Genomic DNA, 12,208 nt, shown 5'->3' with positions numbered 1-12,208 from the left:
CAAATCACCTGGGGATCTTGTTAAAATGCAGATATGGTCTCAATAGGACTGAAGTCAGGACCGTGATTCTGTGTTTCTAACAAGCTCCGAGGTAATGCCAGCACTGCTGATCTCTATACCTTACTCTGAGTAACAAAACAAATCACACAGAATTTAAGACAATATGACTTGTTGAAAGGCTTCAGAATTTGATCATCTGCATTCCAGTTCTATATACAGATCTACAGATACTTACTAGCCTTCTAACCTAGCATGGATTCCTTCTGAATCTCAGTTCCCTAGTCTGAAACATGGAGAGCATAAGAACAGCTTTATAGGATTGTTAGGATAAATATATATATATATATATATATATATATATATATATATATATATATATATATATATATATAGTATCTGACACATGGTAGAGTCTCAGTATTGATTTGCTTCTCCTTGGGAACTTAGAATATTTCTATAAACCCTGTAGATATTCAATATGTGTATTCTTGGTGGCGATAACAGAAAAACAATTAAAACTGATTTGGGCAGAAGGCATGGAAGGATCCTAGATTACCTAATACCCCATCTATGGCAAAGGCAGCTGGGCTCTTAGAAGCAAGGACTCAGATGTTACCCAGAATCTCTTTTTCCCTCTAGGATCTCTTTCTCTCTTAGGGCAAATGGACTTCACTCTGTTTCACTGCAGCCTTGTTTCTCACAAGTAGAGAGACTCGGATGCCAATAGTTCTTAAGCCTGACAGCTTACAAATTCCACCATGAAAGAAGACTGCATCTCAGGCTCTATCTTTCTGTTACAAATTTTAAAACCCTTGAGACAGAATTTACTTGGACAAGAATGGGTCAGATGTCCACCCTTAGATTCATCATCTCTGGTCAGAGAAGTAGGGGGTCAGAGAAGGGGGTGTTGTTGTGAAGTACTAGTTACTCCCTGGGTCAACTGGTTACAACTACAGTGAAAGGCATTTAAGTGCCAAAGGGAAGAACTGGACTAGAAATCAGGAAACCTAGATAGTTGTCATGATTGTAACAATCATTTCCTAAGTGACTGTGGATAAATCACTTAATAGCTTTGGGCATCATCTTTCTTATTTACAAAATAAGCACTCTGGATTAGATGATATCTGAGGTCATATCCAAATATAAAATTTTATGAGCCTATAAATATATGACAAAAATATGCACTATCTTCAAGTTTAAATGTTAGCTTTAAAAATACCTATCAAATGGCAACATCTTCTATTAGTATTTTCCAAGCTATTGAAGAATATACCATTCCTGGATTAGTATTCTTGCACATCAGTCAGCATGTTGCACTTGAAAGGAGAGTGTACTTGAAGTTGATGGAAATACTTGTGATTTATTATAACCTCTCCCTGGCCTTGACTGTCAAATTAATTTTTCTTTTCGAACAAGGCAATTCCACTCTCCCTTTGTTTAATGAAACCGGGGCTTGGAAAACAACCACCACAGGTAATAAAAATATATCCGTGGTTGAAGTTTCAGCTGGAAAGCTATGAATAGAAAAAGGACTGCTGACTTCCAAGAAGGTTGCTGTTACTTTAGGGGAATCTATCACCTTATTCATATATATTTATTTATTTGACAAATATTAATTGAAGTCAGCTATGTTTCAGACACTGTTCTTAGTGCTAGGGATAGAGCACAGGACAAGACAAACAATATCCCTGAGTGCTGGGTACTTATATGCTCATTAAGAAGATAAATAATAAATGTCTAATAAAGACATGGATAAAATACAATAATTCTGGCATGCCCAATCTTTAAGCCTTTTAATTCTTTCATCCACCATCCGCCATGGTAATTTAAGCATTTCAACTTCATTTATCATGGCCATTGCCTTCTTCAAGCTTCTAAACGTCACCATAGCAATGAGTTTGCACCATCATCTGAGGTCCTTGTCAGGATGTTAAATCTCATATCCCAAGAGAGTGACCTCTTCCTTATCAAGTCTTAAATTTTAGCCCCTTTGATCAAGAACCTTCCCTGGCTCCTGTCAGTACATGCTAATGAATTTTGTAGCTCCATTGGGGTATGGTCTCGTTCTTCCCATGTGAAGTCCTTGATGAGTTATATACTGTGGCTTAGTCAGGAGAGGAAGCAGATCTTGAGGTCCCCTCTGTTGTCTTGCAAAGGAGAGGCCTCTGTGGTGTTTTCCTCCATGGGGAATAGGAGATGGAAGTGCCAGCTCTTAACAGAGAGGACCATCTCTGCAGGCTCGGAGGATTCAGAGGAGTCTGGGGACTCAAAATCTTTGGGGCTATCCACACAAATGTCCTCATCCCATGTGTCAGGGACCCAAGTTTCCCAACCACAGCCCTGACCTTGGCAGAGCAGTCCTGCCTTAGTTGAGCAGTCAGTTGCCTTTGAAGCTTAGTGACTCAAACTACTAAATCCTGAGTATGGTTTTCAGTCATTTCTATTCTCACAATGCAGGAAATAAAGGCTCTTTATAGTTATCAAAGAGGCCCTGTGACCTTTACACCTGTTTGTCAAGTGTTTGTTAAATACCTGCAAGATTTCATTATCCCTCTGTACCTCAGGACTTCAATGCAACTTGATATCAGCCATCCAATTTCACCTCCTTGCATTCATTGTCTGCCAACGACCACCATGGAACTTTTTAAAAGCTTGAATTATTGTACCAAGGAAGGTGTTTTTCTCCTCTGGGGAAAGCATTAGCAACTGAGCTGCCATCTTATGCTAGAAGCTGCCTTTGCCTCACCTTCTACCTGGGATGGGGCTGTCATTGCCAACCAAATGGTGAATGACTCAGTCCCCCAGTCTTCATTGCGGTGCCTTACTGCCATCACTTCAGCTCCTTAAGCAGACACCTAACGTAATAGTAGGAGTACAAGAGGGTCACTGGAGGGTGATGTCTATGAAAGTCAAAGAAAATGAACCGATTGGGCAGGAAATCAGGTGGGCAGGAAAAGCCTTCAAATAACAATGCAGATCTGACAGTCTTGGCCAACCCAATAGGGAGCTCCAGAATAAAAACATTAGAACTCTTGCATCCTACTTTATGTTTGTTTGAATATACAAAAATGTTTTCAATTAGTTATTGCCAGGGAAAAATGAGTAAAATCATGTCTTGTGATAAGTGGACAAAATGTTATAGGACTGGACACATCAATTTTGCAAAATTGGATTTTGATGAGCTTCTACCAACATGTTTTAAATTTATTGTCAATTTCCTGTATTCTACTGAGCTAACAATATTTTGGAGACCCCCGAATCCCATAAATATATGGATAGAGTGGACAAGAGGTTTGTTTGTATGTTTGTTTTTACTACATTACAAGCTATGAAGAGAAATCATCAAGAGGAGACAGTCAGAATGTAGCTACAAAAAAAAAAAAAAAAATAGAGTGCAACCAGAAATTTGAGGCTAATGTCAGACATTCTGTGAGAACATGTCACTAGTGAAATAAGAAAGACTGATAGTTGCCTCAATCCAGGGTCAGTATATTTAACAATTTGGGGATTACTTGTCAAAAGACATTTTCAATAAAAAGGGGAGATTTTACCAATATTGTTATACTTTTTATCACATGTCAATTTAAAAATCAAATGATTCATGATCCTTGAGATTTTTCTTCACATACCTTCAAAATTCATTTTTCATGGAAGCAGTGCTATTGTTTTCAGTGAAAACATTCACAATTTATCATTTTTACCATTCTGTTAAACATACTAATTAAAGAGGTAAAAATTTCCAAATAAAATGTTCTCAGTAAAAAATGCAATATGAGTGAACAAATTCAGGAGTTAAGCACCCCCATAGCTTTCTATGTGATAGATTTCATCCCATTTATTAATATTTTCAGTTGCTATTCTGTTCACTAAAAACACACATCTCATTGAAAATATTTTTGTTTGCACTTCGCAAATAAACATGACTTCACAAATATTCTCAATGTAAACAATAGTAAACAAAAATCAATGAAAAGCTAGATCAATACTTATCTTCAACATAATATGTTATATTTGTTTGGGTACATATTTTGACCATATGAAAAGTGTCCTTCAATGGTATAGTTCAAAAAGGTCAAGTGTTTCAGCTTAGATACCAATTTTTGAAGCAAGGGCCAAACCTACAGTACCAAATCTTCACCAAATTTTCTTCTATTTAGTAGCTTCATTGTCCACAGAATTCTAAAACTGATTTTAAAAGCAGTCATAATTATTTCATCTTTTTAAAATTTTTTAGTTATTTTTCTTCATAATTTGTGTGGTTGGTACTCAAAAGCCACTTAAAGATGGCTGGTTTTATGTAGTTACTCTGAATTTATCCTCATAAGTCATATTAAAGTTCAAGCTATTTTGCACCTCCATAATAATGACTCATGCTTAGAAATGCATCTATGGTAGAAGTACACACTGCTCACCAAATGCACATGTGCTCCTCCATGTTTCCTTACATACTTGCAGTTAGATTAGCCCACATGACTAGCTTTGGCTGGAAAAGAAAATAATGTATGTCATTTCCAACTCAAAGTATTTAAGTATGTATCCAGTATGTGATGTTCCAATCTGCACGCCATGTTTTGAGATGACAGTCACAATATAAAAGCAGACTAGATCCCTGAATCCTTGCTTGGAACAGAGCTGCCCTGGAGAGTCACTGGATCCACAATCAACTGGTCAAGTGAGACCAGTCATACTCCTTGTATGGTAAGAGTAGCCATTATAGTGTTAAGACGCTAAAATTTCAATGTTAATTTGCTATCACACATAACCTAGCATTGGAGCACATTCTGTATTTTTGATCAACTGCTGCTTCTTACTGCTCTCACTATGATGATTGAAGCAATGTTTGTTTTTTTCCTGTCAATGAGGGAGTCTTCAGAGACAAAGCCATTTGTTCACCTTTGACCGTTTCCGTTACTGGTGTCTTCTTTATTTAATATGAATAGTTTACATATTTGTAGTTTTTAAGCTTATCCATTAAAATTCTCATTTGCCACCACCAATGTGTGGCCCTGATTTAAAATACAATTTTAAATGTATAATATTACATTTTTAGGAAGATAAAGAGAAGCATTACAGTAATTTTTAAAGCAGAGTTTCAGGTATATTTGTATTACAAAGAAACTCACTTCCATGGGAAGTAAAACTAACTGAAGTTTCATATTTACACACAAAAGATTTGATTTTGGAAATGTTAGGAAGTTGAGCTGATTTATGAGAAAATTATTTTCTATAATCAAAATCATAAATACATAAACAAATAAAATACACGCAGGGGATTATGAAGAGGCCACCTCATTTTCCAAAATACTGAAATGTGTGAGCCCTCACAGGCTGAGAAATCACACAGTCCGGTCCTAGGCACTATTGTTGAGGCAGGGCCAAGAGCTGGATAACAGAAACGAAGTGGGCTCAGAGCATAATGCATCAACTGGGAGGAGGGAGGGCACGCAAACCAAATTTCCTCAATGATACAAAAGTCCAAATTTCCCAGTAATTCCTGCTATATAAAGATATTAAAACATATAAAAATTGAACAAATGTGAAACATAAAATTGGAAAAAAACCCATAAAAACATGAAACAAAATAATTACTGATTTTTCTTGTGGATTTATGTAACAAAATGTTTTAATAAAAAATATTCACAATTTTCCTCCTATATCTTCATGTAAATTTATTGCTTCAGAAAGATGGGATATGTTCGTTCTTTGGTTTTAAGTATCCCCAGCACGTTGATATGTATGTCCCAGGGAAAAATTACCCCAATTTGAGAAGCATCAATCCAATTTCCCTAAAGATTGTTCTCTATCATGCTAGTACATCTGAACACTTTGAATTTTGACTGTGTAATTTCTCATATCAGTGCTTGCACTTAGTGATATCTTTTTTTTATGTCAACAGTTTACATTAAGGGGTATCTCAGTCATTTCAGGTTGCTGTAACAGAATAGACTGGGTGGCTTAAACAGAAATTTATTTCTCACAGTTCTGGAGGCTGGGAAATCCAAGATTAAGATGCCAGCAGATTCAATGTCTGGTAAGGTCCCTCTTCCTGGTTGGCAGATGGCCATCTTCTTTCTGTATCTTCACATGGCAGAGAGAGAGAAAGAGAGAGAGGAAGCTCTTTGGTCTTTTCTTATAAAAATACCACCTCCTAATATCATCACATTGTGGGGGTAGAGGGTAGGACTTCAACATACAAATTTTGGGAGAACACAACCTTTCAATTCACAACAAAGGGTAACACAAAAAACATTCATATATAACTCATACTAGAGTTCTTTTAGGTATATTGTTGAAAGCATCTTCTACAATTTCATATGTCACCTTTATACAATTCTATGAAATAAATTTCTTTCATATCTCAGTCTGGGGGGAGTCTTTCTTTTTCTCATGAAACTGCTTTGTATTTTAAATTAATAATACTAAATCTTTTAGTTTGATCATTGTGGAGCCATGCAACAAGATGGCCCCCAATGATTCCCATCTCCTTTTATTCACATTCTTGTAAAGTTACATCCCACAGTGTAATAGGGTTGGTCTGCGTGACCAACAAACTAGAAATAATGGTATATCATTTCCAAGACTAGACCATAAAAGGCAATGCAGCTTCCTGCCTTGCCTTCTCTCTTAAATCACTTACTCTGGGAAATCCAGCTGCCATGTATAAGAACACCCAGGAAACCCTGTGGAAAGGTATGTTGAGAAATTAATGCTTTCTGCCTACAGCCAGTGAGAAAGCAAGGCCATCAGCCTCAGTCAACAGCCATGTGATGAGTTATCTAAGAAGTGCTTCCGGCAGCTCCACCTAACATCTTAACGTCAGCATCATGAAGGAGCGTGAGCCAGAACCATCCAGCTATACCACTCCTGGGTTCCTGACCCTCAGAGATAATTTTGAGTTAATCTGTTACACAGTAATAGATGGCTTTATCAATCTGCCTTCCTCTATATTTTTGCTGTTAGGAATCGTTGATTCAAAATGAGGCTCACCTCTATAATTTATATAAGACTCAGCATGTATTCTTGTGTTCTAACATTATTTCCTCATTTTAATTTTTCTCTTATTTCAATTTCCTCTTTTATTTATTTAATATTATAATATATGCTATAATCCATCTCAAATAGTTTTTTTATGACAAAATGAAGAAATATAACCAGAGAAAAATAACAGGATATAAGCAAAGAAATAAACATTGCATCTTCCTTCAACTTGGAAGAAATAGAGTTATTATCTGAGGCTTTCTTAATAGAACATAAGTTCTAGGAAGGAAAATAAAAATATTCAACAAAACTGTAAGTTACTTGAAATACAGATTTTACTTTTATCCAAAATAGTGATTCCAAATCACCAGTCCATAAAAGATATTTTCACCAGTCTGCTAATCTTGATGTATCTTCTTTTAGAATATGAAAATAATATTGAATTATGGTTTTAATGTTTCTAATCACACAATTTCCCCATTTCCCCCAGAAACTATGTGTTTTTCTTTGATTTTGTCTTATTAAATGTTCCCTAGGCATGAAACCACTAAGTGCAGGAACCAATGTTCCTAGGGAACTATTAAGGATGGTAAGGGAGATGGCAGGGCAATGCACAAATCTCAAGGCAGGGGAATGCTTGAGGGGGAAAAACACATATATTTTCAACATACTCTTTGTTTGTATAACAGTAACTACAGAAGAGAAACCTGACCAACTTGCATCTCCAGTCCTTCTCTCCCCAACCTGGTTGAGTTTCATTGTTTCAATGCAGCAGACACGTTTGTCCCTTTGGTCCTTGGGCCCTGTGGAGATAATACAAGAGATTATCCAATCTTTTTGCTCACTTAACATTATGTATAGTCTGAAGAGTATCTCTAGATAACATATGTACTATGTTTTAAGTGTATAGAACTGCTAGGCATAATTAATCAAATTCCATAATAATGGTCTAAATTCATGTCAGCTTTTTATATATTGTGTCATCTTCTAATTACTAGATACAAAAACATAATTACTATGAGATGGGAATCTTATAATTGTTTTAATGTTTTCTAAAAGAGGCCCTTGAAATAGTGGGGAACCACTGGTGCTAAATATAAGGTTTTGGATAGATTACAGGATAGAAAGAAGAAAATAGAAAGATTGAAGTGCTTGAATCTTCTTTCCCATCATACAAGTATCTGAGAAAGGTTCTTAACAGTGATAGGCTCTCAGTCTGACACAGAACTCTTCTTCTTTTCTTTATAAGGTTAAATGGTTCATTGCTGCTACTCCAACTAAAATAAAATTGGCTCACTCTTAAAGGTGAAAGTCTTCCTTTTTTCCAAAGATTGTATTCATTAAGTCTAATATTGTATTTATGAGACAATAAGACCAATTTTCATAAATCACTCTAGAAAATCAGTAATTACTTCATAAAATGAGCTCCAATTTCCACAAGTCATGCAAGGAGATAGTTATATTCTGCAACTTATCAGTGAGGAGTCAGGATGTTCCATATCTCCTGAGGTTTTCTAAATATTTAAATATGCCTCCAGTACTTACTTGACTTACTTCCACTGCATTTTATCTCACCCGAACTTTAGAGTCCTTCCTGATAAACTGTATACTGTGAACTTACATCTGTCTCAGTACAGGATATTGTATCCTTTCAGTCACAGAAACTCATGTTCAGACTTAACAGAACCAGTTTCTTTTAAACTGTGAGAGCCTGAGGAACATGTCTGAAACTATTCTGCTACCTTTTAGTAGCCGGACCTCAAAGAAGAGTGCAACTAGTTAACCTTCCTTATTTCTCCAGCTTCCACTACTATTGATTTCCCTCCCTCTTCAGAAATTGTTTTCTAATCAAGGTTTGCATGTCCCTCCAATCTGGAGAATAAAGCTCAGCAAACTAAATAACAAGACAAATCACTGCATCTTAAAAAAATCTACACTTAGTGCTTGAATTTATAAAAGAGTAAAGTGAGGCTCAGAGTGGCTTATTTGTCTTGTCTAATGTCACATACCACTTACAACAGGGTCCAGAATTAGAATTCAGGTTCTCTGGCACCAGCTTAGAGTTTTTTTCTATGTGGGAATTCACGGTGTTAATGGTACACCTGGCTGAGAAGTGGGGAAAGAAGCAATATGAAATATTCTCATAAAGCATTCAATCCTAATTTGGTACCTCTCAGAGGAAACTCTGAGAGGCCCAAAGCCTGGAAGGGCAGGAAGTCCTCCTTCCGGAGTCTCTTCCATCACAGCAAGTGCTGGCTTCAAAAACAACTTCTTTTTAAATTTGCCTTGGAAGTCTAGTTAGTGATGATGTCATGGCAGACCTGCCCAGCCAGCATTTCCTTCAGGGCCACAAGTTTTCTAAATGTGAAATAAAAACCAAAACAGTATTTTCCTACAGAAGGCAAAAAAAAAAAAAAAAAAAGGAGCGGTGGAGGGAGAGAGAATGACATTGTGATAGGTATATGACAATTACAGCCAGTGAATACATTAAATGGTATTTTCTGACTTTAATTCACTTAAGGTTTTTTATAATTGATAATGATAATGATCTAACTCATTTTTAAACAATAAAAATCATCATCAGGAACACATTAATGAACTCGGAGCAGATGGAGTACAGAAACCCAGGAGCCAGCAACACAGGACAGAGGGTGTTCCAAATTGTACCTTTCATTGCGTCACCTTAGAATGTTCCTAATTGTTTAAAATTTTATTAGTTTTCTTTTCTGTACTCATCATCCCTTGGATTTTATATCAGGTTCTTTCACTGACTTAGCTTTAAGAAACACAATCTAATCTGGAAAACTATCATTACACACCATTAAATAGCACCATCCTTATGACACTTTCCCACTTTTTATTCAAATTTTAATTATGGCTTAAATTTTTAAATGAATTATGAAAGGCAGTACTCCTCAAAAACCAAGAGTATCATGTTAATTAAAAACAACATTACAAAGAAGATGTATGAAAGGCCAACAAGTACATGACAAGATGCTCAACATCACTATTCATTGGGGAAATGCAAATCAAAACCGCAATGAGCTATCACCTCACACCTGTTAGAATAGCTATCATCAAATGATTAAGAGATAACAGATGTTAGTGTGGATGTGGAGAAAAAGGAAACTTTGCGCAGTGTTGGTAGGACACTGTTAGTAGTATGGAGGATCCTCAAAACATTAAAAATAGAACCATATGATCTGGTAGTATGATCCTTCCACATTTTAGAAAATATCTGCACCTCCGTATTCATAGCAGCATTATTTGCAATAGCAAAGACATGAAGCAATCTAAGTGTCCATAAATGACCAAATGGATAAAGATTATGTATATGTGTGTATATATATGCATATATATGTATATGCATATACATACATATACACATACATATATATGTGTGTATATATATATATATATATATATATATACACACACACATATCAGGGGTGCCAAAAAATGTATACACATGACTTGTATTCATCTTTTGTTATCAGTATATATTATTACAATTTTAATAGTTTTTTCCTTTCTTAAAATGTGTATACATTTTTGTCACCCTCTGTGTGTATATACATATATATACATTTACTACTACTACTACTATTATTATTATTATTATTATTCAACCATAAAATGAGGAAATGCCATCATTTGTGATAACATGGATAGACCTTAAAGGCATTAAGCTAAATAAAATAAGTTAGATAAAGACAAATACTGTATGATCTCACTTATATGTGGAATCTGAAAACAAAACAAAATAAACTCTTAGAAAAAGAGATCAGACTTGTGGTTACCTGAAGTGGAAGGTGGGGGGAAGAGGAAATAGAGAAAAGTGGTAAAAAATATAAACTTCCAGTTATATGATAACTAAGTACTGGGACGTAACGTACGACACGATGGCTATAGTTAACACTGCTGTATGGTGTATATGAAAGTTGCTATAAGAGTAAATCCTGAGAGTTCTCATTACAAGGAAAAAAATGTTTTTCTTTTTTTCTTTATCTATATGATGATGGCTGTTAATTAAACTTATTGTGGTAATCATTTCACAATATATGTAAATTAAACCATCATCTTGTACACTTTAAACTTTTACAATGATATACATCAATTATTTTTCAGTAAAACTGGAAAACAGCCAACATTACAACATCAACTTTCTTACACTAGAAGGTGGCAAATAATTAGAAGGGCCAAATAGAATAAAATATTTGAGAATCACATAAATATTGAAGCACTGGAGTGAGTAGAGAAAGAATAATATCTGAGAAAGAGAAATAAAACTTCTACATGGCCGACTCCAGCACATTCTTTAACATTTATCATTTATTTCTTCCTTCATTCAACAAACAATAACAAATTATTAAACAAATATTTAGACCATTATAAAGTGCTATGGGAGTACTTCCTCTATGCTGATTTTGTAATTCTCAAATACCACATGAAGGCTTAATTTGTTGCTCTTGTACAGGCAAGAACATGTTTTGGTCTTTGAAGACTCCATATTTATTATATAACTTTGATACATAGTAGGTCCTCAGATTTTACATTCAGTTACTAGATTCCAAGCATAACATGTATTCTCATACCTCTGTAGCTTCGCATATCTTGTTCTCTTGAACAATAATTCTGTATGTGGAATTATGCCCAACTCAAACACACACACACACAAACACACACACGCATACACACACCCTTTCAAGTGCTTTCTCTTTGCCAAGCTGTCAGTGACCATCATAAGCATATCAGAGCTCCCTCTTCTGTGTTCCCAGCATTCTGAGAATGCCTATAATAGTAGGAAGTTTTGTATTATATTTGACTGTCTCTTCCACTAGACTATGAGTAGTGTGTCATGTTTTTATAGAACTACTACCTAGCACAGTTTCTCTCACAGAGTAGGCCTTCTGTAAAATTTTGTTGAGTGATTTAGGTATGTTACAGGAAATCAAGCTTCTACGTTAGAGGTCTGATCATGAATTATAAATGTAGGTGCCAGTATCTTATAATATGGTGTGGTAGCATATGGTAAGATTTGTGAAAGTGGACAATAAGCCAGAAGTCCCTCCAAGATAGATTTAAGGTTCATGATAATACATTGTTATATAATATTAATACTAAGGAGAAATATGAGGTGAAGGAGCAGAAGCAGAAAAAGAAAAGAAGAAGAAAGGAGAGAAAAGGGGGAAGCAAAGGGAGAAGAAAAGGAAAAAAGAAGGGGAACACT

Source organism: Rhinolophus hipposideros (assembly GCF_964194185.1).
Source record: "Rhinolophus hipposideros genome assembly, chromosome: 2".
Classification (NCBI taxonomy): Eukaryota; Metazoa; Chordata; class Mammalia; order Chiroptera; family Rhinolophidae; genus Rhinolophus; species Rhinolophus hipposideros.
The sequence above is the reverse complement of the archived record's forward strand: the minus strand, read 5'-3'. Positions refer to the sequence as shown.